The 27890-nt window shown below is 33.5% G+C and overlaps 1 protein-coding gene across 2 annotated transcripts in view; it reads right to left on the reverse strand.

Moving 5' to 3' along the window:
- Nucleotides 1-27890, reverse strand: part of Abcd1 (ATP binding cassette subfamily D) — a 143605-nt gene that overhangs the window by 40542 nt on the left and 75173 nt on the right. The window lies entirely within an intron of this gene.

The following is a 27890-nucleotide window of genomic DNA, read 5'->3' on the forward strand; positions in this document are numbered from 1 at the left end:
ATTCGGTTAGTAAAATAAATTAAGGAATGACGCATAATCTCAGATAGATATCAAAGTAGAAAGTTTAAACATACTACAAGTGAGTCTCCAATGCGAAAAGACTAATGTAATCATTTTTTCAGCTTCATTTGCATATTATTAACACTACATCAGCATAGAACAAAGTTTTTCTTCAATAATAAAATAATAAAAATAAAAAAACCTTTTTATTTCTTACAAACAAAAGTGAATGACAGTTAAATGACTATATCACATACCTTATATTATATACTTATTTTAAAGTTGTTTCTTCTATCTCACTTTGTTTTAGTTTAATATAAATGTAATAATAAATGTGGAAACCCATTATTGGTCCTTGTATATTATGTAAAAAGTTGTAATATGTACTTTCAATGTCGACTGTGAGGTTTCCCAAATAAAATAAAATAAAATAAAATAAAATAAAATAAAATAAAATAAATAAAATAAAATATCTAATGAATATATATATATATAACCTATGAATATATCTATTATGTATATATATCTATCTATGGTTGTATTATCTACTTATTTTCTACTTTATATAATATTAATTATTATTTTTTATATTTTTGTATAATACATATAATATTATATACATAAAGATTTTTTATTTTTGTATATAATACTATTAGATAATGTTTATAAATTAAACAATGATATGTAATTAGTTTGTTTGGTTTGTAAGAACTCCTCTTCGGGTGAAGGCCTCCTCTAAAGTGTTAATCCCTAATTTTCTTCAAAATCTTTATCTTCAGAAAATTAGCTCGCTTTAAGAATGAGAAATAATGTCATCGTTATGCTTATATTTAGCTCAATGGGTTCTGTAGAGGTGTCGTATAACTCTACAAACTGTCATGTTGTTGTCTGTGGTCATCGCTAGAAGAGCGTCCTTGTTTCGCGTCTCACTTAATCTAAATTCCAAATTATAATATAAATATTCCAACTCAACCAATATAAATGTGACAGTCATTTACTCTGTGCCGTGTTTATACTAAATTTATTCTACAATATAAAACCATGAAAATACAATCTCTGTGTGTTATTCATCACGTCCCGAAACACTCCATGTCACGCACACATCCGCAACCTTCAGAACAGATAAATATAACATCGGGGGTAAGAACAGAACATACGTTCATCCCCCCGATAGTTCAAATATCAATAAACTTATCAGATCACATGAGTGAAAACCGGATGTCCAAGTAAAACAGGGAAATGTATATATTATTACCATGTGAAAACTAATAGAAAATTTGAATGTAACCCAATCGATTTATACCTAGCAGCAGTGACCTAGCCGACGACCTCCAGTATGAATGCATCAATAGTAAACGAAGAAAATTGAATACACTTGCCATTCATTAAATTTAATGTTGGGCTGATTCAATACCTCCCAAGTCAAGGCAATACACGAATCATTGGAATATGAGCTAAAACGTGATAATATCACTGCCCTCTTTAAATAAATAACATAGAATGTATGTACGTGATGGAATAATATAAATTGGAATGGAATAAGGAAATTTTTTATATTACGTAAAATCCGCTTTGACGGAAAGCTAAAAAACTGTTGACTTTTTCAGGGAATTCATGAAAATGTCTGATATTAAATTTTTGGTATCTTTACTTAGCAATATTGTAAAATTATACATACCAAACAATTTGTAATACTTAGCTCCATTTGATATAAATAAGTATTCTTCCACAAGTTATTAACTACTTTCGGATCATGACCATTATTTGGTTAAATCAAGATGTGATCTGTCCAGGGCTTCGAACCGGAACTGAACCGAAAACCGGAAAACCGTTATTTTTGTCGAAATGAAAGCCGAAAGCGAACCGATATATTTGTGGGGTTAGATTTGTATTACCACTGTTGGAGTCGTCGACGTGTCGTAGGTCATGGTGTTGAGGATGATGATGAAGTAGTCGAAGATGAATGCAGGAGCGAGTTTTATTTGCGGCGTAACGGTCGGTACAATAGTATTTTACAGTATGTAGTGATGTTACAATACTTATATGTTACGGTTGCGAGTTCCGAATCTCGGTAGAATGAGATATTTGAGATAGTAACAGACCGGAAACGTATATTCGAGTGACATTTCCTATTTATACAATCAAAATAATATTCTTTTTATTGAAATAATCGAGTCAGCTATTATCTGGCGTTTGCGTCAATCGATGACTGACTAAGTGAAAAACGGATATAATTTATTATTGCGGTCAGCTCCTTGCCGAGTTTTCTATAATTTGACACTATGGAAAATAGATGTTTAATTTGTAATTCTATATCTCTATATATTGTTTTACTAGAACCGGAACGAAAACCGAAACGAAAAAATAACGGTTCGAAGCCCCGGACCTGTCCGGTCATTCGCCCCAACAATATACGATCTTTGTCATAATATGATGTACTAAGCACAAAAACACTTGTGTCATGTCATATTGTTGGATGAGTAAGATAATATAGCACCTATTTATATATTATATAGGTACCTACAAAGAATAGAAAATTGTAGTGTATAATTACTATAATTTGATAATTAATAGCTTTGAACTTAGCGTATTACCTAATAGGTACATAATTTATATACCACAAAATTCGACAATAATATATCGATATTATTAACTTACCTATTAATAAAATAATCACTTGATTACTCAGTAAAACACAATAACAATAATTAACTGTTAAATTGAGGTAATAAACCTCCTAGAACACACGTAAAAAACAGCGAAAATTAAGAAACAAAGTACGTGAATAAATTGCACTGTGATAAATTTTTAAAGTCATACAGAATATAATATACAATTTTATTATTATACCTACTCAATATCCATAAATAATTTTATTATTTGAAGTGTATTAACCTATTGAAATTACAAGGACGTGATCACCGTGGGGATACATTGACCGGTAAAGAATACACTAACATACCCTAGTGTATTGTCTGCTAACCTAATGTTATGCAAATCTAATCTCGGTGACTAAGCAATACTAAAAACTAAAAGAACAAAGCAATAATAAAAGAAACAAGGCGTTTATTTAAATCTATCTATAAACCCACGTTGTCTTTAATTTTAAAGAAAAACGTCGCAACAAGGAATATTTTCGCAGTATTTAAGAATATCCGACAGAAGTCCAAAAAAAATATTTTTGGATCCGATTGGGAGAGTGACATTTATCGATATTGCCACAATCAAGAGCTCTATAAAACCTGTGTTGAGCCTGACGATAATTAATTATCAACGTCCAACGACTGCGATGGGCCGGCCACGTGAAAAAGAGCCTTACGTTTAGTGCACAAGAAATAAAACCGAATACAGGGAGATGAGGACTCCGGTGATTAGATGATATACAAATAGGTCCATGGACTGGATTTAAAATATTTTAAGGCTGACGACTAAAATTATTAAACATGGAACATGCTTTGCCTACTGATTCTCTGAATGCTGGTTGTCCAAATTCAAAAGAAAAATTATCTATCAAAGTAACTAGTGAATCCAATCCCGAGCCAAAATCTTGATCCCGGGATTTCGGAATTACGATTTGACGATCCCAGGATTGGCATTTTTTTAAATAATTAATATGAAATTTCTACGGTACTGTTCGGTTATACCGGAGGCAGCGGAAAACGCATTTTGAAAATAGCCGATAAACTGGATTATTTGTTAGGTTAACCTAACCAAACCAAACCTAACCCAACCTAACCGAACCTAAACTAACCCAAACTAACAAATAATCCAGTTTATCGGCTATTTTCAAAATGCGTTTTCCTTATTTAGTTTTATTTATTTATGAAAAGATAACAAATACAAGTTCAATTAAAATAAAAAAAATGACAAATGCATTAAAAAACATGGTGGAATCACTTTGTTAAAAGTGCGAAGCATTGTTTTTTCCAATTTTTCTCATTTTTATTAATTTATGTGAAAAAATACAATGAATTGGCAACACATGGGTAATTAATCAAACTTTATTCAAAATCAGTTTATTTCTAATGTATTTGTATGTTATTAAAAGTATTTTTTCAGTTATATTTTCGTTTTTATTTTATTTTCCATAAAAGTTGATAAAAAAACTCAATCCCGAAAGTTTCGGGATTATGTTTACCAATCCCGGGATTCATAGGTATCGAAAATAGTTCGGGATCCCGGGATTGGAATCCCATAAAGTAACCGAATCCAAAGGACTCAAACAATTTTACTTTTCTGAAAATTATTTAATTACAATAATACAACTAAATAAGTAATAATAACAGATGAACAATACATCGCACAGAACGAAGGCTACTGTACGTAAAATGAAAATAATCGGCGCGCGTAAGTAATCGGGGCAGGGCGTGGGCCGCGGGCGGGCTGCGCGTCTATAGTCATTCTACGTCTATTTTTCGTTACGCTTTTGCGTCGGAGATCATAAGTAAAACATGTTCGATGTTAAAAAAAAAAAAAAAAAACTTGAGACGTGAGAGTCATCAACTGACGAAAGAGAGCAAAAGACCGAAAAGAATTGAGCCTTCTTAAGATGGCCAATATGCAACCAGCTGACAAAGAAATTAAACAACCAAGAAAACCTTGTTCAAGAGATGTTAGCAAAAAATCGGAAGAAGTTCTGGTGATAGTCAGCCTTACACAGAGGGGGTACAAAATAAAAATAACCACAAGTTTTGTAAATTAACTGAATACACAAAGGAATATGCGCATAATGACTTAATGGAATTCGTATGTAGTTAACTTCGCGAACAATGTTAATTTTACTGTTATGAAAGTATTTAACATTTCCGCAGTTTCTATAATAATTATTATACAAGCTTTATTGCTTCGTGTTGCACTAGGTGTAGATTAAATGAATAATTTGTGTCAAGATTTCCCTTCTATTTTATTTCATGCACAGTGTAATACTTTCGACTCCTCATTAAAATTGTTGAGTTCTTTGACTTGAACTTTTGCAGTAGGTACCTAAACGCTTACAACATTAATTGCTATGGTACGGAGACGCTCGACCATCCATCTGAATTCGAGCCTCCAGTTCTTTGAGCAAGTGACTATTGTTTACAATCTTAACTGGTTACGATTGATAGCATAACCGGTAAAAGAGGAAGAGAAATAAGTGCCACACAATGAACCAATCAAACCAAGAATCCGACCGTGTCTGGAAATCTGTACGTATGCAGGTCGCCGTATTACACTTCACCGTGAAATGTTGTATTGGAAATATATCGCACAGTGAGTGTAAAACCATGGCATCTGCAAATTTTTCAATTTCGAGATTAAATGCAAAACAACTGCAAAGGTCGTCAACTTGATAATGTAAAAGTGAAGTAACTGAAAGAACATGCAATATAATGTAGATATAAACCAAATATTATGTTTTTTTTTTAGAAACTCTATTTTTCCTAAGAAAACGAAGACTTCAAACCCTAATACATCCAAAATATATCTTTTGCAGATGCCTTGGTTTTACACTCACGGTGCGATTATGGTCGTATATTACGCCTAACCTAACCTAACTTAATCTAACCTAAACTAACAAATAATCCAGTATATCGGCTATTTTCACAATTTGTTTGCCGCTGGCTTCCTGTAAAACGACAAGAACCGTGTTTTATTTAGACATGAATTTGATCTCAGTACTATACGACCCAAAGAGGTTGGACGGTCTTTAATATACGACCATATATTTCCGATACAACATTTCACGGTGAAGTGTGGTACGGCGAACTGCATGCGTACAAGTTTCCGAACACGATACATAACATCTGTATAATTAATATCGTTGATCAAGTTAAAATAAATTTTACAAATTATGATTTAGGTTTTCATTCTTGAAGGAACATTATTGTCTGCAATGCTCCACGAACAACGCGTATTTTTTTCATCTCGTATACTATACTGTCATATTATCTTTCCGATAAGAAATTACATGGCGAACTGTGTTACGGTGAAATATAATGCGTACAATATTTACATGTAACCGAATACGACAGGTTATCCATTGGTGTCGGCAATCTGATCTGCTGAGTTCGTAGACAAATGGAGAAGAATCATGAGCAGGATAGGAATACAAGAAGAACACAAAGGAGACAACTGCTGCGGAAATGGTATAATTCAAAATTATTTAAAATTCTACACTTATATATAGACAGATTTCAAATTTAAAATCAATTGTTATCAAGTAGAGTTGGGTTCCGGGAATTTCCCGACGGGAATTCTCGAGAAATTTTATAGATTTTCCATCCCGAATCTCGAGAATCTTTCCTCGGGATTCGTGATTTCTTTATTATCAAATATTAATTGAAAAAACGATTTTCTATATGAAAAAAGTGAACAGAAAACATAAAACGTTCAAAGACTGATCGAAACATTTAACACAATCAAGCCAACGCCAACTCAAAAAGAGCGCAATTTTTGCAACATCAGGGAATTTTGTGTCTCAAAGACGTACGCGATTGTCAGACGCATCGATTGACAGTCTGTGTTTTTGAAATTCTTGTTTATGTAATGTTTTGAATTATTTTTGTTTTCCTGCTTCTATTTTGTTTGTCTTCTTACATAAATAAAAAAAAATATATTTTTTTGTAATTTGTCTATTTTTACACTGATTTTAGGATTTTTACATGTTTTTTTTAAATCTCCCTGATATCTCGAGAATTCTCGAGAATTCAAAATTTCATCATTTCGGGAAATCACGAATCTCGAGATTGAGATTTTCTCGGGAAATACCCAACTCTAGGTATATGCTTCATAACTTTGCACTCCGGCGATAGGATGAAAATTATGTACCTACTTAACGGCCCACGTGCTCGTCGTAGGTCAAAATTAAGTTTTTATCGTATTTTCAAACCATGATCCTGGACACTCCTTAAACGTTGTAGATAATCTATTTATATAATTTTGAAGCCTTATTATCCTTTATAGTTACTTAAACATTTGATGACTGCATAAAGTATTTTTGTTACATAAAATAGTATTCTTTTAAACCTCTCGCTCTAATGTTTTATAATATGGTCATATTTCGGTACATAACTGTGCAGTCATGTTAAGATTTTTTACATTTATTAATTTTTAAACGCATTTATAAAACCATTAGTATAATTTATTACGAGATAATTTTTTGTAAAATATTCACGATAAAAAATTATATTGATAATCTCTGATCCCAAATTTGACAAAAATTAGGCATTTTATTATTTAAAAAATCGGCAAGATTAACACATTTGAAGATGATTCTAAAGATACTTATTATAAGCTATGTCTTTGACCATTCAAGTGTGATAAACATCTTATGAATAATGATTGCTTTATAATAATTATTGACCTAAGAATAAGGTACTTAGTGTTTTTTTGAAATACGCCATTTCTTTTGTCATTCCCCAGTGGTTGAGCTACAACATACGGCCGTAGCCATAAATTGACAAACTATAATTGAAGTAGGGAGTAAAATGATATTAACGCGCGTGTTTGAACATGTACCGTTTAAAAAAAAATAAAAAATCGGTTAGGTACATGTTCAAACACGCGCGTTAACATAATTTTACTCCCTACTTTAATTATAGTTTGTCAATTTATGGCTACGGCCGTATGTTGTAGCTTAACCACTGGGGAATGCCAAAAGAAATGGCGTATTTCAAAAAAACACTACCTTATTCTTAGGTCAATAATTATTATAAAGCAATCATTATTCATAAGATGTTTATCACACTTGAATGGTCAAAGACATAGCTTATAATAAGTATCTTTAGAATCATCTTCAAATGTGTTAATCTTGCCGATTTTTTGAATAATAAAATGCCTAATTCTTGTCAAATTTGGGATCACAGAGATTATCAATATAATTTTTTATCGTGAATATTTTACAAAAATTATCTCGTAATAAATTATACATGTAAAAAATCTTAACACGACTGCACAGTTATGTACCGAAATATGACTATATTATAAAACATTTGAGCGAGAGGTTTAAAAGAATACTATTTTATGTAACAAAAATACTTTATGCAGTCATCAAATGTTTAAAATAACTATAAAAGATAATAAGGCTTCAAAATTATATAAATAGATTATATACAACGTTTAAGGAGTGTCCAGGATCATGGTTTGAAAATACAATAAAAACTCAATTTTGACCTTCGACGAGCATGTCCCCCCTTAATATATTCTAAAAATATTTATCTATTTATTTATTTATAAGTGAATATCATTTCATCTAATTTTAGGCGAAGTAATCAGGCAAAGAAGCGTATCAATGTAGTAAAAAGTGCAAAGTTATAAAACGTATACATACTCTACCATCAGTGACAATACTTTGCGTTAGTTTTTTAGTTGTTTAGTTTTTTAGAACATGTGAAATTGAATCCTACATATTTTTCCATCTTTTGGGAGGTTTTTCAGGAGATCATGATGTATGTATGTGAACTTAATTTCGCCCATTCTTTCAATAAGTGCATTAAAAAATATTCATCACTATTTTCCCTACTTATCCCCAACTTTGCAATCTGATTTGTTAATTTCAATAAACAATATTGGCAGCATTGATGATTGACAGTTTAATATCGAATCGTGCCGATGAACCAACATAATGTTATAAAAAAAGTATATGATTGCTATCTTTTATAAAACCTTCAATTTAATGAGTACAAATTAAACAAGCAAAAAAACGATGTAAGTGTTTTGTAGTAATCGCCATTAAAATGATAGCAAATATATTATTTTGATAGTAGAGAATACTAGAAGGTAATAATTAATTCAGTTTTGGAAAGAAAAGTCGCTGGACCTAAAAATACAAAAGATTGTACAATTTGAACGTGCTGTGCATCAAAAAACATGTTCATGAACCTATTCAGGTGCATGGATTTACTGACAGCAATAGTGTGTATTTAAAACTATCGTGACAATAACTGTGTACACGTAAAAGTCCTGACTGTCTCTCCAATCTCATTCTTCAATAGTGAGCGAGACGCGATGTTGTCTTTTTATTGTACTATTTGACAAGTAGTGATAAACGGTTAACATCAAAATTCGTTCGTAGTTTTTTTTGTTTTTTTGCCGGCAGGTCGCCACTATCATTCTACTGCGCAGGCGCAGATCGAAAAATTCTCAACTGTCGCATGAAAATTCAGAAGCTTCCGAACTTTTTTGATTCATGCATGCAATCATGCAACCGCAGGATAATACATGTTTACACGTACATTTGCTTGTTATGTGTAAACAGGGTATAAGATAGGTACCTAAGTACTCGACTTTCAAGTTGTGCCTACCTTTTCGGCGCGGCGCAATTGCAGTTTAAATCTATCCTAGGCGTCTGACCTTCTATAATCTAATGCATAACACCGTCTGAATATTTCTTTTATAGTAATATTTAGAGATAATTTGATTTATGTATTTAATTAATAAGACGCAATACGCAATAAGACTTAATTAATAAGACAGCATTAAGCAATAAAATAACCTAGGAATACAAATTATAGACAAATGAACAGTAGGTATAATATCCAGTATAATAATTAGTATTGTTCTCGGGTTAAGCGTCAATGACATGAGCTTCTTTACAAGCTGTTTGTTGGCGAATTTAAAAGCGGGCGATTCAGCTACTGATGACACACAAAACTTTCCATTCGCTGAGAAGCCACAAGTCAGCGACTATTTTGACAGAACGTAGTTTCAGATTATACTAGACAATAGATAATATACTTACGTAAAACAGCATAGATAATATACACAAGCTAGCGAGTTAAAATCATAATATTCTGTTGTTTACTTTTATCGGTCTCGATAAACGTGGAACGTGGAACGTAAAATGCTTGCCGAATAATGTTTCCATTTTAAAACGTCAAAACGGTTATTGTCAAAATGAGTAGTTCGTTTTTTTTACCGGGAGGTCGCTACCATCGCTCTACTGCGCAGACGCAGTAGGCCCACACGCCAGCGTGTAAGCGTGTAAAGTTGACTGCTTAATGCGTCAATGACATTGAGCTACTTTACGAGCTGCTTGTTGGCGAATTTACAATCTGCCTGTAAAGACGCCCAGTGTTATCATCGAACAAGCTAACAAGCAGATTGTAAATAATCTACCGAGAAAAGTTGAAAGCCGGTCAACTTTACACGCTACACGCCAGCGTGTGGGCCTACTGCGTCTGCGCAGTAGAGCGTATCAGCGACCTCCCGGCAGTGTTGCCATCTTTTTCTATGCTGATTATAGTACAAAGGCGTAAAAATTATAGTATTTCTGAAAAATTTAAAGTACAGGAACATTTTTCGTCTTGAAACTTTTAAAACTATAGTATTTTGGTATATTTGGCTTAAAATTATAGTAAGGTGCATTGGGGTAATTCCGACAGGAATTTCTATGAGATGACTAGAGGTTATATATTTCGGTTAATTATTCAAAGTGTTTTATATTTACTGCCATTATTGTTTTACCTCTGTGTACTTAAAGAAAAGATGTATGATACATATATATTAGATTCTTGAATATATAGTCGGGTTCTTTAAATTGAGACTTTGAAATATTGGGTCATTTTTTTTTGGCATTGGGGAAATTACGAACTATCTTGGGGTAATTCCGAATTTATTCAAAAGTTGATTTTATTGCACTTTGACCGAAGGTTTACCTTTCTTTTTTGACCGTAATTACTCCTAACACAAAATATTATCAATTTTGTTATTAGTATCCATAATCCCTAACTTTTGATACTATTAGTTCGGAATTACCCCAAAAAAAGATAGTGGTTCTCAACATTTCAGTTAAGAACTTAGGATTAAAGGGATTGTGGAACGGGTGGAGCAGAGCAGGCTTATTCCCCGTTGTTACTACCAGTTTTGCTCCCACCGGTGACAAATAATGAGAAAAAATATCCCAATATGACACAAGTACCTACCACCTTAAATCAATAAAATAAAGACGAGGAAAATCAAAGAAGGTGATAATTTTAAAAATCAATTTTTATTTGAGTCTACATTCTTATTTGACTACCTTGATAGAACAATATTTTTTATAAAGATATCTTTTGTTTACTTACTGCTTTTTGCATAGCAAAATAAACTTTCTTCATACCCATAAAATTAAATTAGTCAACATTAAAAATGTTAAATCAAAGTCGGAACTTGTATTTTTAATCATTTTCATCTACTTTTATGGCATAAACTTATTTATTTATTCCTGCTAGCAAACCTAAAACTAAAATGCGGGCTACACTGTTAAAAAAATATAACAGAATTGCTTAAGACATGGTCTGAAAGCCTCACATATACATAATAATGATCTATTGGTTTGGTATGCAATCAGTCAAATTAAACTCTATCTTTATCATTACATAAGTAATATTATATTTCATCAGCACTGTTTTTTGTATATCTATCTTCCTCACTATTAATGACTCTGGAACGTTGTCACTATCTTTTCTTTTGGTCGTAATAAAGGTTAGCTGCTGCTGTGGTCTCATAGTTTTTAAGAAGTTGATAGAGAAGTATGTTTCCTCATGTTTTATTATTTCTTCTATGAACCCAATACAGTACCTCCATTTTTTCTGATTGAATATCTGACAAGCACTGAATCATTTAATTTGTAATTTTCCTTCATGGCAGGGTCCTTTTCTTGAGTTTTGTATACTATATCTTTATTTTTCAGTTTTAGTAGCAGTTGTTCATCTTTGTCTTTTTCTTTTGAGTCTTCTCTAGTTGTCATATTTTTTCCTTTTATAAAAACATCAACGTTGTCTTTGTCATCTCTTTCAATGTGTTTTTTCTCTTCGTTTTTTTTTTGTCTGTTTTATCCGCTTGATTTTCTTTACCTTTACTTTTTTTGCCAACACCTTTACTCTTAGTACAGAGAGAATTTGAATCGTTGTTGGTGAGTATCTTTTTGTCAGTTAAACTTTCACCATATTTCACATCTTTTGTTTTTTTTTGTGACCTTGGTTCTTCCTTGTATATTTTTCAATCATCTTCAGAGTATTCATCCATCAATTCTTCAAAATCAAGAAAATCTATAACATCAGCATTGCTATATTCGCTCATGATGTCGGATACACTAGTTATGCTGTTAAGTGAAGGCTGGCGTTACCGCACTTACCCAAGATTATAATAGGGCGTGCGATAGCTTCTTATTAGGACGACGCTAAATTTACTTACTTTAATATTAATTTAATTAAGTATATTATGTACATCTAAATTAGATGTAATTTTAGTTTCTTTACAGATTGAGAATCACTGCCAATTACTATGAAAAAGTTAAGTGGGCTATTGCGGAATGAATTTATATCGGAATAACCCCAAAGGGGTATTTCCGAAAAAAAATTAAAAACACAACTAGGACGTTGTGCTCCTTTCACAAATTCGTAAAAAACGATAATCTATCGTAAAAGCAATCACTTATTCAAATAACTTACCAGAATTCCGAGATATGTAAGTTGGGGTAATTACGAATCAGCAAAAATGGCGCGAAAAACACTTATCCGAAAAAACTTGATGGTATGCACGCATTGTTGACACTAGCGACTAGCGACGACTTACGAGGCGATCACAATGAACATGGCTTCTAGACTAAATGTTGCCAATAGGAAAATATCGCTTCGATTGGTAGAATTTTTGAACTTTCGGAATATACCCATATTCGGAATTACCCCAATGCACCTTATTTTATATTTTTCGCAGAATTAACATTATAGTACTGTACTATAATTATAGTACGGTTGGCATCACTGCCTCCCGGTAAAAAACGAACTACGTTCTGTCAAAATAGTCGCTAGCTTGTTGGCTTCTCAGCGAATGGAAAGTTTTGTGTGTCATCATCACAATCGCAGTAGCTGAATCGCCCGCTTTTAAATTCGCCAACAAACAGCTCGTAAAGCAGCTCAAGGTAATTGACGCATAACACATTTTTTTTTTAAACTGGGACCGCCACAAGAACCAAGTAAACAAATCGAGGGAAATGACACAGAAACAAACGAGTTTTTTATTAAACTAACATGGGATAGGTATAGTATGTGTCTTCGCAGATTAAACAAAGTTTCAAAATGTTTACACTACAATAAACTGCTGAACTTGGAAGTCGACGGGCGAACCACACCACAGTCTTATGTTGTATTATTGACAAATATTTAAATCTTTTAGTATAAATTTAATATTGTGATGATTCCGGCACAAAATCGTTTTCATACTGCGCTGTATTTTGTTTAAATTATGGAAATTAAATTAAATTTATTATCAAAAAAATTTCAATCACTGTTTTTTTACATTTTATTAATATTCCCAAAACGAAGACGCAAACCCGTAAATGGAGTTTTTTATCAGCCTTGTTTGTATACTGTTATTTCTTACTTGGTAAACATTATAACAACACAATAATAATTTCCTATATATGTTTTGTTCGCATTTGCAACTAATCTAAACCGGTTTCATTTTACGAAATAATCAATAATTCTTCTTCTTCGACAATGTCCGATCCAGGATCATATGGGCCTCCACAGAGTGGAGGTTTTGTATTAATAGATTTTGTTTTTACGAGAAATGGATGTCAGCCACTTGCTCAACCTATTACGTCCATACTCTGACTCATACACAAATTGAAAAACAATTTGTGTACTTGCCAGACACAGGATTCGAACCTGGGACCCACGGCGTTATAGTCCAACGCTTAAGCCGCGCGGCCACCGTGGGTGTTAATTATTAGTTAATTATTGGTGACAAATAGTAAAACTCAATAATTAATGAATTCCTTTGGCACTAACACGTTCACAGACTCTTTAAGAGCGCGATGCAGAACCGTTTTTCTAACACAAAAATACGTTAATTGTTCTTTCTCTCTTCCACTCAGGCGTTCTAATACGAATTATATATGTTTTTCTCATTGAACTTAGGTCGTCGAAATCGGCTCCTTAAAGTTAGGCGCGTATCTTAAGGACTTACGCGCCTAAGTATCGTTCTGCATCGCGCTCTATGCTTATTTTATGCAACACTCTTAACATATCCACACCTTTTCGAGCATATACCGTGGCGTCACAAAACTGAAACGGTCCTAAAAGTTATCGTTCCATTCGCTTAATCACTTCGAAGGCCAAAAGGTATAGAGTCGCTGTTTTTTTTCCTTTTCAACCGATATTTGAGGACACTCCCAATACATTTTAATAGTTTTATAGAGAAAACCTTTAGTCGATGCATGGCAGACTTGAAGTGATATGTACGGAAAATAGGTGATCTTACCAAAGTTTTTATACGAGGGATAGAGATTGCCATTCATCCAACCCATAACGTACATAACTCTGGATCAAACACACATTGAAAATACAACATTTTAATTTGTTTCACCATGGAATTTAAGCCCGAATTTAGACCCGAACGCTAAGTGCATTGATTACTCAACCATGACCGTGCATTGCATAAGGAAGATATCACTAGATTTGGTGATACTTAATGACGGTCAGGTCTTATATCGCAAGTAGTACAAATCCCCATTAGGTTCCTCAAATATTACCATATTTAATACGCGCTTTGTTTACGTGACTAATTTTAATGCATACTATGATAAATACGGAAGTATCTAAATAACCTACCCTTTAACATGTGTTAGTAAGTATATTTCTTCAGATTCGAGAATTGTGCCTTCTTATAACCACGCCCAAAAGGTAACCCACTTCCCTATTAATAATTCACTTTTCTATTAATGTTAAATATTTTATTATGGACTATGGCACCGCCATCTTTAGATTAATAAAGCCTGAGCATAACTTTTTGCACAAGCAACGAGTGGTCCACTTTTAAGCTGTCAAATTCAGATCCCAGATTGCTTGACATATTGATTCGCCCTTTCTCGTTTCAAATTGAATTATAAAATTATTCTCAAATCAAATATATTAACTATCAGTGTTATTTATAAATAATGTACATTCCTGTTATTCATCAGCTGTCAAAGTCAGACTAGTCCTTCACACAAAACCCGGTGGTAAAATCGATTTCCAAAAAATATGTAGCATTGATCTATGCATTACATTTGTAGAAGGTGTGTTAATGTTAGTCTATTATTTATCATGTAACTCATCTATCCAAATCAAACCATAAGGCGGCCATAGACGTACAGTTTTCGTAAGAGGTTGAACATGCCAGTTAATACGTAATGGCGGCCATAGTTATCTTTGGTAGATAATCTGCTGCGCCCATAGACGGACACTTTTCGACCTGTCAGATGTGTGCCATGTTCAAACTGCCAGCGACCCCCTACTCCCGTGTTTTTGTAAAACTGTTGGAATTTCAACTAGCCGAAAGTTTTCGGGTGACGTTAGATGTTGGTAACGTAAAGTAGAATATACCGCGCGATACAACTTCGGCTGGTGTTGCTTGTTATAAAATACAAATTCATTTATTATTAAAAATGTAATAATATTATGTACGCCGAGATCGCAAATATTATATTTTATTTATTTTTACGAGAGTAAAACAAAGTAATAGTTATGTATGTAAACATATTACGAGGGTGGGTCAATAATTCCTTAGAAAAAAGCATTAAAACAGTTTTGATTTTTGTATTATTTTTTTATTTTTCAACATAATCTCCTTGGAGCTCAATACACTTGGTTAGACGTTTCTCAATTTTTTTTAAACCGTCAGAAAAATAAGTTTTCGGAAGGTCCTCAAAATAAGCATTTGTCCGATCGATGACTTTTTCATTTGAAAAAAAACGTTGTCCACTTAGGGCTAAATCTGGCGAATACGGTGGGTGGTCGACCAATTCGAACTTCAATTCTTCAATTTTAGCCATTGATCGTAAACATGTGTGAACACGGGCATTGTCCTGATGAAAGAGGATTTTTTTCCTGTTTAAATGAGGCCGTTTTTCTTCAATTTTGTTTTTTAGCTGGTCCAATAAAGATGGATAATAATCCCCTGTTATTGTTTTTCCTTTTTCCAAATAGTCAACGAAAATAATTTCACGTGCATCCCAAAATACAGTAGCCATAACCTTACCAGCTGATTTTACGGTTTTCGCCTTCTTTGGACATGGTTTGCCTTCGCAATCCACTGCTTTGACTGTTCTTTCGTCTCGGGAGTATAGTGGTGTATCCATGTTTCATCTACAGTCACAAAGCGACGAAAAAATTTATCCGGATTGCGTTGCATGAGCGACAACAGGGCTTTAGAGGCCACCACCCTATTGCGTTTATTGTCGACTGTGAGCAAACGCGGCACCCATCTTGCAGAAATATTTTTCATGCCCAATTTGTCATGTAAAATAGAAATGACGCTACCTTTTGAGATCCCTGTAACCTCAATTATCTCACTCAACTTTAATCTTCGGTCACTTAACACCATATCGTGGATTTTATTGATCATTTCTGGTGTAGTCACCTCTACAGGACGTCCTGAGCGTGGTTCATCCTTTGTTGATGTACGACCACGTTTAAATTCATTTAACCAGTTATAAATAGTTGCAAGTGAAGGAGCAGATATGCCGTGAACTAAATCCAACTCATTTTTTATTTGCTTTGCTGTTAACCCTTTTATATTAAAATGTTTAATAACAGCTCTAAACTCAATTTTCTCCATTTTCCATTTTTCCATTTTCCTCAAGCAATTTTTTTTTTAAATGTACGAGAAACACACAACAACCCGACCAATCTGATTGAAACTTCGCAGCATACTGAATCGGTAGTGCCGCTGCATGAAAACAAACCGCTTACAGTACTAGTCGCGCCACCTGTCGGCTTTTCTAAGGACTTATTGACCCACCCTCGTATTTTATACTTACAATATAATATAAATGTTAAAATGAAAGTTATTGTGAAAATATAGACTAATAACTCAGTACTCAAATTTTATTTATTGTATGTAGTGAATATTAAAAATTATTAATTTAAGACGTTCACAACATAAATTAATTTACCTAATTGTGAATGACAATGTCGCTAAATCTAATATTTTATAAATAAAATATTATATAAATATAATATTTAAGTACCTATATATTTTAATAATATCATAGTAATTAATTATTATACTGATGATTGATGTAAATATAATTTTGTGGCATGTTTAAATTTATTGTATATAAAATCAATACCTTTATAAATATTACCGTTTTCTTACTTAATTAATACTGTCCATTAAAGGGAATAATTTATTCAAAAGAAAAGATTATATTTTATATTTACACGAATGTGTATAATATTGTTTCGGTGAATCGATAAAATACACAATCCACTAGCGAAATCATGATTTATTTTACCAACGTCATAGGTGTGTATTTTATGTCAATTTGTTTCTAATAAAAACAATTATAACCATAATAAATTCAAAGTAAAATTATTCGTGTATCATCGTTCAAGTATACCCTACCTAAAACTAATTGAAACAATACCCCTGTGTAATATCTCCGCGAACCTAACCTCCATAGTTTTTGACACTTGCTCTGCCACAGACAATAACTGTACGTATATGGGCACGTCTGTTGACAGTTCGACAGATTTAAATGGGGTAGTTAAACTGATCGGTGGTGTGGCCACTATCGTACAGTTATTGAACAGTTATTGTCTGTGCCATGTTCAACCTGTTACGAAAACTGTACGTATATGGCCACCTATTCCATGTGTGAACACGATAGACGGGTCAGTATGAGCACTCTATAGAACAATGACAGGTCATCCATAGACAACAACGGGATGGGCGGAAAAAGTAGGACCAGTCGTTGTGAATATATCGGCTTTGTACTTGAGTCGGCAATGAATATGGTCAGTGAATCGAAAAAGTGAGCAGGTAGGTATTTACGTGACACAATAATTTCAACATGAATATTTAGGTACATACGTCCTCTCAAATTATTCCAATTTTGGATCGATATAATAATGAATTTATTTGTCAAACAGTTTAACGATATGTCATTATCTGTCATATTATGTTTTATCGCACCAAATAAACCATGCATACATAAAGTGATATAAAGCACTTTTCATGGCCGTTTTAATTATACACTCTTGTTATACAAAACACAATTTGTCGCGAAAATTATGCACCTAAAATCTAGATAACTTATTGATATCTGAGTACTCATATTTATTTTGTTATATTGTATAATAATAAAATGTACGGATTATGCACTCGTAGGCAATTATTATAAGACCGTGAATGTCAAATCAGGGCACTGTCGTATTATCGACACAAATATTGCTTTGTGGATATTTTCACAGACTTTATATTTTTAAATATCGTTTTGTACAAAACACATACCTTTAATAAAATTGAAATGTCCGCCTACGATTTCAAAATATTTTCCATTTGATCAGCGTTTTGATTATTTTCATGATGCATAACGACTGCTTAATCTACAAATCAGCTAACTCCATTTAAGCTTCAATTACATTGAGAACATGTTAGCTTGTTCGATGATTACACTGGGCGACTTCACAGGCAGATTATAAATTCGCCAACAAACAGCTCGTAAAGAAGCTCAATGTAATTGACGCTTTAGGCAAATTGTTCAGGAGGGAGAAAAAACATAATAATTTAACTATTCCAAGAATACAATTGGATTTTTTTTTACATATAAGCTGCACTATGAATTTTAATAAACTATTTTAGCTTCCATTTTATATATAAAGAAATTTTATATAAAGAGCGGAGTTGTTCCATTTACGATATTGGAAATTTGGCACCTGCAATTAGCCGTTTTGTGTGAAGAACGATAGCATAGAAAACATGCTTTATAACAAAATGCCATAAAAATCTCATTTTTGGTCAAAAATGTACTTGGCTGGTTTGCAGATTAAGTAGTCGATAAACAGAAAAAAATCCCAAAACCCCTGTTTGAAAAATTTAGCAGACCGCTATTTCGAACATTTTTGCTTAAACAGATGATTGTACAACTATTTTCGTTAACAATAATAATGTATTACAAATCAAAAGTAAAACATAGCCTATGACCTATGTAATGGTTTAACTGAAACGTGATATTGGCTTTTGTGATGAAACATAATAATTATTATTGTCTTCAATTATTATAAACCGCTGATAAATAAATTGACATGGGATATACGACAAGTATTATCCTAAACTGTAAAAATATGTATTTTTGTGTATGAAGTGTCTAAATATTGTAAATTTACAACATACCATTGTATGAATTATTTACAAACTCAACATTCACATAATTTATTTATTTGTTGATATATAATTTTATTCACAAATAAAAGTTGCAACATTCACTCTTTACTCAACCGGCCTAAGCCACAGCCCTCAATATCACAACTGAAAATTTACAAGCCTCACGCATTTAGAACACCCGAACGTCGCCGCGCAAAATAAATTATGTTGCATCGGCGGGCAAAACTTCCGTCCCACGCCAAATTAATGCGTTACATTATTGCGCGCGCAACTTCGTCTCACGCCAAAAATACACTCTGATCTGTTTTCCCAAACGCACCTAAAGAAGTATAACTTCAAAAATACGAAACGCACATGAGCGAAAATGGAATCAGTTTAGAGAAGTCTTCATCCAGCAATGGATTGGTCCTGACTGACGACGACGATATAACATGTTACAATACATTAAATATTATAGATAAAACGGGTTTTAGAAGTTTTTAATTACTTAATTATGTACATAGTGGTAAAAGCACTATAATCATCACTATAAAAACAATAATAAATTAAAGACTTTAAATAAAATAACAATGTATACAAGAAACCATCCGTTAAAGATAAAGTACCCGTCTAGTGTTCGTAGACATTGAAGCCATATTAGCTAGTACAGAGTTCAATAAAAACACACAATGATTTTGACCTACCCGAATGTCACATGACTCAGAATTCTGAGGTTATTGATATCTTTGATCTAGCATTTTTGAACAGGCATCTGGCCATCTGGCTTGTAAATTTTTCGTCTGTTGATGATTTTGTTTATCTTGACTCTTTCATTGCGAACACTGGAGGTTGCGAAACTTAGATTAATCGCAGAATATGCATCGCAAAGGGAGTGATGATAGGCAACAATAAAATATGCAAAACCAGTGCCATATCGAAATATAATATAGTTCTCCTAGTCAAGGCGGTTCATTTTTATTTATGGTTTTGAAATTTGGACGGTATAAGAAAAAAATACGCATGGTGTAGATACATATTATATATTTCGGTTGTGGTATTAGACGAACACGCTAAAAAATCTATGAACGGTAAGAATCAAGATGAATATCTCCGTTCTGAAAGAAATAACGTAAAGGGTCGGTTCTGGATGAGCAAAACAAGTGAATTATTACGTTATAAGCATCATAATACCTTCAGTTAAGGAACAGCGGATGGCCGGGATCACTGGAGAGATATAACTAGGACATTTAGCAAGTCACAATTCTCAATAGTGAAGGACAGGAAAGACAGGAAAACAAACAGCCTGTTAACTCGTCTGTCTAACTTTATATCGTTTTTATTATAAACAATATGGCGAAGTGGTTCGTGAAAAACTCTAAACATTAAAATATGCAACACACTATATAGAAAACTATTTGGCTCAATGTTAGAGACCGCCGGGTAAAAATTAGCACACATAAAAATATATGTACCTACCTATACAACGTTTTCACATCCGTTTAACCTTGTAACGAATTAGTGTAGGTCAGGATGTTGAAGAAAATGTTATTCTATACAGATGCACCCTTCGTTTTTCTTTTCCTTCTTTCGACCATGTCCGAACCAAATAAGATCATATGGGCCTCCACAGAGTGGAGGTTTGTATTAACAGATTTTATTTTTACGAGAAATGAATGTCATCCACTTGCTCAACCTATTAATACTCTTGACTCATACACAAATTGAAAAACAATATGTGTACTTGCCAGTCCCAGGATCCAAACCTGGGACCCATGACGCTATAGGCCGCCCTACGCATATGACAATTAAGCAAAAGAGGCTTTCTGGTCTACTGTTCGCCTCATTTGAGCAGAACTTCACACTACTATGATTTTTTTACCAATTTGCATGGCGTATGAAAAGACAATTCGTTACGATGAGTAGGTAAGCAGTCAATAACATTTCGGAATTATTATTTAGATGGAAAATCCCGTGAAATCATTTATAAATGTATGCGACTATGTGAGAAAGTAATGAGTGTAAGCACCGAAAGCGCAATGACAATCTAAAAGTGGCAGTCATTGCTTGAGTCAGGAAATTGGAAACACAAAATTAGCAATGTTAATATCTGTGCACTTCACCAACTTAATCATGATCCATTCGTTCAGTAAATGGTTTCAAATCTCACAATATAATTAATAGTGTGAGTAGGTATATAGTAAAATACTACTTCTTCATAGTCCACACTGTTTGTCGAAGGTGCTATTGAAGTTAATGGCATCACCAAACTACACCCGGTCTTATCGGGCATATCACGGGACCCTACGTCTGGATGTGTAGCATATTTTTTTATGACTTCGAATGTCTCAGGAGCAGTTACTCAAAACTAAAGTCGCCATTTACTCAAATGTGCTTTGACTGAATTTACATGACTTTAAATTTAGAGCAGAGAGTTGGAGCGGACCCTTTTTTGAGTTGCTCCGCTCCGGGACTTAATACTTGCTCCAGCTTCGCTCCAGGGACTGCTCCGCTCCGAGTAAAAAGTATTATAATATAATACATATTATGTAGGTATACAAATCTAAAAAAAATAAGTAGGATTTAAATAAGGTTTATTCGTCCTTTTCACCGACAGCAAATCGTCTTTCATTATTTTTTCTGTAAAAAAAGAGGTCATTTACAACTCACCGTATTTCAAATAATTCCGGTCTTGCAAAGTGTCAAATTTGATATTTTCATTGGATTTTAGGACGGAATTTTAATAATAAAAAAACATCCGGAGCAGTGGAGCACTACAAATTTTCGGTTCTCCGGGTAAGCCCCCATTGCTCCACTGCTCCGAGCTCCGCTCCAACGCTCTGGTTAAGTGTACCCATGTGAGAGAGCACGTAGAGGCAAAATTGTAGTAAGTAACAAAAGCTAATACAAAACTCCCGAACGATCTACGACGCTATTCACATGAATGGTATATCCAAAAAGAAGATTGGCCATATAAATAAAATTGTATATGTACACATTTGATTGTAACCTTCGACAATATTGAGCCGGATTTGATAAATTTCTCAATAATAAAATTATAAGTAGTTACCAGGGAGTTACTGACAAGATAATTAAAATAATATGATAATTGATAATGATAACAACAAGGTAATTCGGTAACACTGATAGAGATTTTGGACAAACTTTAAAGAAAGATTAATATTTTCGATAACGTAACATGTTTAATGATAATTATTTTTTATTCAAGACTAATGTATTATATATTATGAACACAAGGTTAAAGCATTTTTCAAACATCTAATTCTATTCAAAAAGCTTTTCCAAGTAAAGCAATATTTAGTAATAGCCCCACGGATTTTATCCCCGTGGCCGCCCTTTTCCACCCTGTAGCGATACTACAAGAGAGACGTACCCACTGTATGACTAATAATTATTAATGTAAGAGGCGCGGGGTGTGGTCATGGATCGTGGGAGAAACGCAACGCTTAGTTAGATTGTCATTTGCTGAGTCCGATGATATTTTTTTATAATGCATTGTCATAAGTCATAAGAGCTTGATGACATTCAATTCAGATTAACTTTTTTTGTTTCAATGTCATTTTAGCTTTCACATGTCTAGAAAATATAAATTAATTTCATGATAATATATTCCATTTGTTATTTATTAATTTTTGCAATATCCTCAATACATAAAATTGTTGCCGATTTTGTAGTAATTTTGTATTCATTAAGGCCATGTTTTAATTTAGTGAATTGTTCAAAATTAGGTGAAATTACTGCAGTTTAGCGGTTTTTAATGCGTAATGCACCTGTGTAGATTGTTCAATAAACATATTTTTAACGTAATTATGAGATGGACAACCCAAGTGGGTTCTGGCTTCCTTCAAAATCTCTCTCCACTTGGTTGTTTTCTAATCGTGCAGCCGTAGCATGTCGGTAGCTATATCTGCCTCTTCCTCCTTGCTTTATTTTAATACTGCGTTATGACAAAGTAAGTACAATTCTAACATTTAAACATTCATTTAAATTTTAAAGATATTACAAAACTTGTATCAAGCAAAACACAGTTTTGGGTAGATCTAAGGAGTAAAAACCCACTTAACGCAGCGAGTGGGGCACTCGCGCAAAATTTCACAAGTGGCGCGTAAATCATCGAAAATACAACGTAATCAAATACGCCAGCGCACACTGGATTTGACGACGCATTGTGCCCGCCCGCCCCATGATTCACCGTTGTGTGGCTTCTCTGCGGCACGAATTAACGAAAATACAACGTAGTCCATTCATTGAACACGGCAAGCAAAATCACGCTTCTGGAAGCGTCGTCAATAGACGGGCGAGAAGGCATTATTTAATAACAGTGAACTCATTGTTTAGTTATTGCGTGTCCGATATTTCGCTGGTAGAATGATGTCATCGTGAATATTAATTACAAGCCCCGAGAAATTTAATAATATTTGTAGTGCTTTGTTATGAGAGACGCTGATAATAATAATTATTTTGTGCATCTTGTGCCCCTTATTACATAGGTGAAGGGTAATGCGCGGGTGGGAGGGGGCCTACTTCGTAGAGAGCGCACCGAGCGCCGCTTCGGTTTATTTTTCAATATAAATAACACACCTTTGTCTCATATCTAGTCGACATTGATGCAATGAGCAAAGAAACATACTCATCCATGCATTGATGACGTGTTTCAGATTTAAATTTATTTATTTACATATACTTATTGAACTTAATAAATTACAAATTCAAGATGCTCACAATATGACATGAAAAAACAAAGTAGCAACAAAACAAAATAGTGTTTAACATTGTTTTACATTTCAAATGTATTTGATTTAGCTTGTTGTGAGACCTTAATCGCTCCTATCGATTCAACGAACAAAGGTTTCCATTGGCATAGAAACTTTTAACATTGTGATTTATTAATTGATTATCATATTATAGGTAAATACATAATGGCTGATACTAATTTTCTGAAAACTTGTTTTTCTTTTTAAAAGAAATTGTATTTACGATATCCTCACATGTTATTTTCACTCTATTTTCAAGTTGCATTTATTTGCAAAAGCTCTGGATGTGCAGTGTAAAAGCTCTTTTGCGTCAATATAGAGATAGACTATCATAAAAATGATCATAATGCAGATGGCATATAGTTGATGTTGCTAGATGCATAAAAACTCTCTGAAGGTGTCAATTAACACATATAATAATATAAACTACTGAAAAACTAATATAAATCGATTTATTATGCAATTCATAAATATGCTTTCTTCAAACATTTTTGAATATATGCACACAAGCTTAAAGCTTACAGGATCACTTTATAGTTTATATATATTATATCTGACATAAAGCACGATGCGGAGAAATATAAAATACACATAAGACAATGTATCTATAGTCTATGCATAACACTATCGAAAGTAATGACAACAAAGTCCCGAGTAATCCCATTGGATTTTGTTTGCCTAAGAAATTCATTCGATTTTTTTATCGCGCCAGAACATGATGTCTAGGGTTGATATTATAACCTAAGATTACCACCAACATAATGCATATACACCAAGGCTGCTAAGCCAAGTGATAGATTGTCAAGAATTAGCTAATTGTGGGGTATTTTTTTTTAAATAAATATCATATTCAGCAAATAACACATACGGACTTATAGCTTAGCAATTTCTATATCAAATAATGTTACATCAAAATAAATACAAACAAGCTGTTTTCACCTAGAAGTACCTAATAATACGTTTCTTTCAAGGACATGTATTAATAAATTAAATAATATGCTGCGTTGATGATGTAATAATTAGACTTTATATATATATATATATATATATAGAATTATACGTCATTCTTTATGCAATTCTATCAAATTTGGGTCTGGTTCCGTGAGGTATGTGCGAAGTTAAAAATGTTTGCTACATGGTAACATGAGTGAACCACTTGCAGCAATGCAGAAATATGTGCGCTTTTAAGCAAGTATGCCGTAGAACGACTGCAGCAAGCATCTGACACAGATAAAACCTGCTGCAATAATCAGACTCACTCATTCGCAACACCGTCTCGCTATTACTCCGCCCGTACTATGTGGAGCAAACATTTAAGACCTGTTTAATACACATTATCATTTGTTTCCTTCAAAACTTGATATGGGGAAGTTCACTTTTCTGACAAATCGATATATTGGTTGACATCACACCATGTCAATAAATAAAATCCTTGAATTAATTTTAAATTTGTCAATAATTCTAAAAATATAATGTTCACGGTGGAACAAGGCATGTTATATTTAATCAACATGTAGAACTCGTATGTATATTATGTCGTATGAAGGATTTATATGAACATTTTGTATTATAATACTTGATTTACAACATTTCACTATATGTTTGAATAGGTAATATTATAAAAAAATATGTTGTACGTCAGCACTTAACTCAAAAAATGCGAACTGTTTTAATGTATGTGAACATTTATGATGTATGTGTTACGTACAGTTGTTGCGACTTTATTTTGTGGTTCATTGTATAAATTGACTTAGGTATCTCTTCCCTTTCGGAGCACATTCTCGGACATTACCAGAGGGTGTGGTTTGCATGCTGTAGTTATCTGCCAATTCAATTCATTCAATTCAATTCATTTATTTTTTTTAACATATTGTGGACATTACAAATTATAAGTTTAAGACGTTCACAACATGACATTTAGAAAGAAAGATATATAAATATAACAGTATTACATAAAAAAAGAGATATATCAGTAGATGAATTAGATAGGTACAAGGAAGTACACCGGATGAGTTAAGCAGACCCTATTTTAAGATTTTATAAAACAACATCCACCTAAACTCATTCTCACGTAGGTGGAATATATCAACACCCGAAGCAATTTCGTTGAACATAGTTATCACTCTCCCAATTGGCATTACCAGTGGCAGGTTGGTTCTGTACCTTGGGAGAATAAACAACTGGTGGTCTCTATTTCTAAGATAGTTATCAGGGACACACAGGTCAACACTGCCCAGAATGGCAGAGTTCTCATTTATACCTTGTTTAAGTCGAAAAAAATACGTAGCTAAATAAAGATTTCTTCTAAATTGCAGACTGCAGTATGTAAGCATGCCTAAGAGAAAGTCAGTTGGATAAAGCCACGGATAGTATCCATACAACCTCAAGTAAAGGAGTCTCAAGAATTTCTTCTGTACCCTCTCCACCATAAGGCCATACTTCAACTGGTGCGGTGCCCAAACAATAGACCCACTCTCAAGTCTGCTTCGAACTAAAGAATTAAATAAAAGTTTTAATACCGTAACATCTGAAAAGACCCGGGAAGTACGCATGACGAAGCCCAACATTTTCAGCGCTTTGTTACAAATGGTAACTATATGGCTAATAAATGTCAGTTTACTCTCAAACGTAATGCCAAGATCCCTTACAGATGATATTCGTGACAGAACTCTGCCATGCATCGAGTATTGGAAAAACAACACTTTTGAGGCTCTGGTAAACGATAAAAGATTGCATTTATCAATATTGAATTCTAGTTTGTTACGCCTGCCCCAATTTAATACATTATCTATATCAAGTTGGAGCTGACGACAATCGTCCAAGGTGACAACTTCCAAAAAGAGTTTCAAGTCATCAGCGAACAACAAAAACATAGCATTTTTTATTACCAATGCTATGTCATTTATAAAAAAATCGTGAACAGCAACGGCCCTAAGTTTGAGCCCTGGGGGACACCAGAAAATGTGTAAAAGGTCTGTGACTGATAAAGGCCGTACGATACGTATTGTTGACGGTTCCTAAAATAACTCCCGAATAGTTTCAAAAATCGACTGGTGTGATGGTCAGGAGTCAAACTGGTTATCTCGAATCGTCATTTAACATTAGGAAAGAACAAATATGTATGTGTGTCTCAGTGTCTGCTTTGGTAGAGGCATCCCACTTCGACGCAGTATCCAGCGTCATTTGACGAATTGTCCGCTTCCTCAGTGATACTTTTTCAGCATGAAGATTTGGAGGCGGGGCAAGGTGAAAGTCGCCAACAACGGCCTTTTCACTTTTGAGGAGCATCATGAATGCACCGTGTACCTGTATGTACAGGTCAAGAGGAAGGATCCCGGCCAGGACGTGGATGTTGAACGGTAGGCCTTAGTGAATGATAGCTACGTAGGTACTGCGCTGCCCACTTAAGAGAATATTTATTGAATCTATAATGCCAGCCGACTTAAAAATCACCCTTAGTGACCCCGTTCCAGCTTTCATTAATAAGCCTTTTTAAAATTATGTGGCTATCAGTTGATTAATAAACTCATTAAGTGCTAACACCGCGACTGGCGCGTTTGGAGGACTTGGCCATTAGATACAATTAACGTGTTATTTAAATGTGTTAATTAAAAGGTCAGCAGTGATTGTGTCAATAAGTATCGATCTCTTAAAGTATTCGTAGGAATTCGATGACCAAACATCAGAACACTACACTTCCGAAACAAGCGTCACATGAATTTTTAGAAAAGTTTGGACATGAGATAAACTAAGACCAATCCGATAAAACATGAATACATTATATTATATTATTAGTGAAATTAGTTTCATTGGATATGAATAATTTAAAAAGATATCACAGTGGAAAGTTGCGGATTATGTTACTACAAATAAATCCTTGCTTAAAATCTCGAAAATAGTGAAAATTTAGGCGAAAGTAGTCAAATCGCTCGTATATAATATGATAACATGCAAAACGTGTGAGGAACAAAAATAAATATCACACACATTTCTTGTTATAACTGTGAGAAATTATTTAACGACACACAT

Source organism: Rhyacophila brunnea, unplaced genomic scaffold (assembly GCF_057557595.1).
Source record: "Rhyacophila brunnea isolate RB1 unplaced genomic scaffold, BYU_Rbru_1.0 scaffold_4, whole genome shotgun sequence".
Lineage (NCBI taxonomy): Eukaryota > Metazoa > Arthropoda > Insecta > Trichoptera > Rhyacophilidae > Rhyacophila > Rhyacophila brunnea.